The sequence below is a fragment of the Ictidomys tridecemlineatus genome, unplaced genomic scaffold, assembly GCF_052094955.1.
Source record: "Ictidomys tridecemlineatus isolate mIctTri1 unplaced genomic scaffold, mIctTri1.hap1 Scaffold_623, whole genome shotgun sequence".
Lineage (NCBI taxonomy): Eukaryota > Metazoa > Chordata > Mammalia > Rodentia > Sciuridae > Ictidomys > Ictidomys tridecemlineatus.
Window position 1 is genome coordinate 275,564 of NW_027524288.1, and position 5,204 is coordinate 280,767.

Genomic DNA, 5,204 nt, shown 5'->3' on the forward strand with positions numbered 1-5,204 from the left:
CTCAGAGGGCTCCTTCCTTGAAGGTAATTGCACCTTGCGCTTCTCTTCCTATGACCTACACATTGCAGTAAATACACAGCATTTATTTGATATCATTTTCCCAAACCCATCCAGCCTCCCACTGCATTGAGACATTCTGGTGAAAGTACAGACCCAGAGATGAAGGGTGCCAGGAGGAAGGATGTCAAGACTATCACACCAGGTACATTTTGCACTAGGAGTTCTTTGGAAAGGCGTCTATGGACACACCTGAAATGGTGGCATTATGTGAAAACCTCTGAAAGGCTCCCATTCCTCATTCTTTGGTATCCCCCATTGGAAGGGGAGATTGGATACAGAAAAGGCCAATGTCAACGTGGGCATTCACGTTGGTACAAAATTGCCTTTATCAACCTGAGAAAAATACCATTCAAGGCAAGCATTAACTCGGTTGTGTGTAAACCCCAAGATCCACCACTGGATTTAGGGATTTATAATCATGAATGAGGAAGCTTAGGCTAACGTGCTGCAGAGTTTCCAGATGTGCAGTGGACAGCTAGGCGGGAGTGTCAGGCTCCTGAGAGACTGAGGTCCATATTGGACTTGGACACAAAAATAGATGATGAGCCAGTGAGACATATGAAGAAGACACGTAAAAACAATCAGATTGCTTGCCACCACGACACCCACTGTACTCTCTGATGGCTCACACCCATATTGTGCTCTATGCACGGATTTACTCCGTCAGTGACCTTTTCCTTCTGTGTGCTTTATTCTGCACTCACTTAATATGTTACATCACTATATGTTTCCCCTCTCCTCTTTCCAAAAAGAAATATTGTATTATTGGGTCATAGGCAATCACTTCCTCGCATGGTCTCTGAGGCTGCCCATCCAGAGTTCCTCCTTCAAGACACTGATGCCATCGATCCTATTCCTATTCATGCCTGTAATACTCATTTTCAAGGGAGCGAATAGAACCCAGGACCTTGACATGCGAAGCAGTTTCTCTACCACTGAGCCTGAATGCCAGCTCAGGACATCACTCGCCAAACATGAAGAACACTTTCCTCAGTGTAGGCAGCTGAGCAGCACAGAAACCAGATGGTGAACACAAAAACCTGAATCCTGTCCTCTAGTTCATGTCCCATCTGATTGCATATGTTCTATAGACTTGTGAAGTGATCTCCTGTTCTAGGGACACAGATTTTTAGTTGAATTCACTTAAAAAGCTCATTGTTCCCTCGCACTGACGACTTGCTACTTGGTGTCCTCTACATGTCTGCATCCCTCCCCCCAGTCCAGGTGTGCATGGATATTCTATTGGGCGGTTGCCTTCTACACATTCGCCACCAATTTCGCACAGGCCCCTCACATTCCATGTACCCAGGGGATGTGTCATGTTGTTCTCCCTACACTGCACATATGAGGCATGAACCTGGGTGTACCCACGTTGCCTTTATGCACTGATATTTTATGCACGTGATGGTCCCAGTGTTGTCAAGTCAACTAGAAACCTTTCAGAGTGTAAATTGGGCCTCTCTCAGTGTATGCATCCCTGTCCCCTCTCCTTTCGGTCACTTGACACGACTCCAACTGTAATGGTTTTGAGCCATGCAGATGCCATTGAATCATGGTCTGTTTCTCTCCCTTGCAAATCCCTTCCTTGCTGTCACCATTTCCGACCCCTGGCTGCCCCCCCCACCTCCGTGCTCACTCATTGAGACACTGCTCTGGCCCTACCTGCAGGAACACCACCACATCTGAAGTCTTTTATCCACACTAGCACTTACCAGGAGCTCAGTCAACTATCAGGTCAAGTAAATCAAGACTCTTGGCAATGGTGACTGATACCATTGACTGAGGATGGGACCCATAATGTTGTTCCCTGCAACCCAGAAATCGTGATGATCCTGAACTAAGGGAATCATCCAGTGGAAAAACAAGTAAAGAGCTAGCCAAGGAGCAATGCAAGAAACACCAGTGTGTGTACCTAGGAAATTTATGTCAGCTTCATCCAATGGTTTTCCTAATACCTAGAATAGGATCCCAAGGGAGAAAATCCAGTGGCAGAGTGTTTGCCAAGCATGCCAAAGTCCATGGGTTCCATTCCAGGATCACTCACTCACACACAGTAGCAATGTAAGTAATAAAATCAGCATTCAGCTGAAAGTGAAGCTGCAGGTAAATGCATGTGTGGGAAAAGAGAAGTGAATTACTGTTAGACCTATGTATTTGCATTAGGACACAGCATCCCTGTTCAGGATGTTCTAATTCATTTATGTCAATCTGCATATTTGTCAGCAGAACCACATTTCCATGTGAAGGCAGAGGAAGCGGGCACAACCCTTGGTGGTTCCAAGATGCGGAAGCCAAAGGTATGTAAACATGTCCATTTCCCTTCCTGGCTTCCCAACACTTGCCTTGCTCTACTCATGGACAGTAGGCCCCATGAAATGACCTCTCTGACTATTCTCATCAAGCCGAGATCATCACTGAGTCCTTAGGTCTAAAAACACTTGGAAAGTTTAAGAATGTGCAAACCATTTCAGAATTCATGGTACCTTATTGAACTAGTTGCTCCTTAGGTCTGAGGCCTAAAATTGCTTGGGGTTTTCTGCTTCCATTTGGATAACCACCTGAAATGATCAATGACTTATGATCAAATATTAGACTGATTTAACAGATGGTTATTATGATGAACTAATGAAAAACACCAATGGCGTGGTCCCTACTTGTGGCCCAAAAGGTTAGGATTATACTACTAGCCTCTAATCAAGGGCCATGGATTTCAAGAGGCCTTGTCTTCAGTGTCTATTCCCCATGAGAGAACTGGGTCAATTCTGGAACACAGCTTCCTGAGCATTCAGGCAAGAGAGCCATGAGAAAATGGGGGAAGGGGCAAGAATAGGAAAGGAAGATGTTAAAACATTACTGTTGACACAAGAATAGGATCTTGTATCTCCAAGATCCAAGAAACTCCCCCAAAGGCTTGCAGAAGTAATAAACAAATTGACAAAAGGAGCAGGATAGAAAATGAATATTTAAAAGGAAAGAAAGAAAGAGAGAGAGAGGGAAGGACAGAGAAAAAAAGAAAGAAAGAAAAAAGAAAGGAAAAAAGAAAAAAAGGAAGAAAGGGAAAGAAAGAAAGAAAAGAAAGACACCTTTGCTTTCCCATAGATCCACATTGAATGTTCGGACTATGCAATCAGGAAAGACATTTTCAATCCCATGATATTCTGAGTTGCCCTGCTAGATTCTTCCACACTCTCTTTGTGCCTGTCTGCTGGCCTATTCAATTTTCATGTACCAGGGGGTCTGAAAATGTGTACTCAAAATCACTTTTATGCCTTGGTGCCCTTTTCTGTCACTGTTTTCTTTTTGACTAGAAAGTGTTTCCTACACAACCACAACATTAAGCCCAAGTTAGGTAAATGCAAAATGGAGAAACCTTTCTCTCCCTAATTTGGCATCATATGCGAAGGATGAGTCTTCCTCTCAGTGAAAATTTCCCCAAAGGTTATTTAGATTGCAAAAGTTTTTGTTCAGCTAAGGAGGCCCAGGTAACGCTGTTCCGTTTCCCTTCAGCATAGCATAATTCAAATTCTTAGAAACCAAGGTGATTCTCTCACAAATGTCCTGTCATCAGAATGTTGCCAGTGTGTAATGCTGGCTGATATCCGAATTTGTCAGAATGTGCTGGAGTATATTTCAAATATCATTCTCTCTTTATGCTAGAAAACGTTGAGTCGGGTTAGGTGTTCCAGGAGTAGTATGTCTGCGCAGTTTTGGGCATCAGATAGTATGTTTCGGGAGGATGTGTTTCTTCTGTGGTGGCCTTCTCCTTTCAGAGTCAGTAGCCATGTGAAGATGAAAGTTGGTCTTCATGGGGGAGGATATGTGAAGTTCTCTTTTCAATCGTTCAATTTTGGAAGATTAGACTTGTCTCGTTTTTTAATCCTCACCGACGTGCACAGCCCAAGTGACATGTCTGCTTTAAAATGCTGATTCAGAATCGGTTATTGATATTAATTTTAAATGATATCAATTTTGATATTAATTTTACCAGAGAGTCTCTGAGATTTGCTCAGGAGAGAGCTTGGATGCTTCCTCTGAGGATATGATTGAAAAGGAAGCCCATACTCTGGAAGGTAAGAGCCTTTATATTTTTCATATAAAAAATTACAGTGGACAGCATATTTATTTCAATCCTAAGCAGCAGCCTATTTGAATAGTGGAAGACGGGAATCTACTGAGTAGTGGAAGGTAACAATGGGTACATCTCCTGCCTTTTGAAGGACAGGTAACATCCAGAGTGTCATGAGGTGATTGGAACCAATGATTCAAAACCTGAGCAGACTAAGGTTGGGAAACACTGGAGGGGACAGTAGAAGGTGGATTGAAGAAGGAGCAAAACAGAGTACAGGGAGTCAATGGAGAGAAAAGAAGCAAGCAGGTGTGCACCGTGAAGGGGGGAATCTCAGATGACTGGCTACAGAGAGAGAAAGAGAGAGACAGGGAGAGAAGCATATTAGAGAATGCCAGAAAGCCTTGTGAGCTTCAGGGACCAAACTTGGCATGAGATGTAGTGCCAGTTGTTCCAATCTTCCTATCTTCCTCCTGGTGAGAAAGGTGTTCAGGAACTCAGTCCCAGGTCATGCAGAGCTACCTTGATGCACCACCCGTAAACTGACATGTTCCCACAGCCACAAACAGAATTGAACATCCTAAGAAACGCTGGTATTTTTTGGAGCACCCTCGTGGACTTGGCAAGTGTAGGGTCGGTTATGGATTGATCACCAAGGCCCCAGCCTGACCGAAGGTCCCCTGGAAAAATTGACTCCTTATACATCTTTGATTTGGGGGACCTGGTAGAGAGGAGACTGTGGCTGGATTCCAAATAGGCAGTTGAAGTTGAAGAATTTAGGGTTGGACTCCCACAGACTGCATCTCTCCACTCCCGTGGGTCATCTGTTGGGGACCAGGCTCAAGATAAGCATTGCAATTCGGCAGGTCTTGAATTCTGCATCTGTAATGGGTTCTAAGGTGATTCCAATGCTCCTGGCCCTCAGAGCACATTCTGAGGAGTCAGGCAATGGGCTTCTCCTTAATGAAGCCTCAGTGAAGAGCCATGGGGAGATAGCTGAGGACCAAAGGAGACAGATGGAAGGCCAAGGTTTTGCAGCTAAAATTTAAGCTTAATTTAAATGCATATTTGGGAAAAT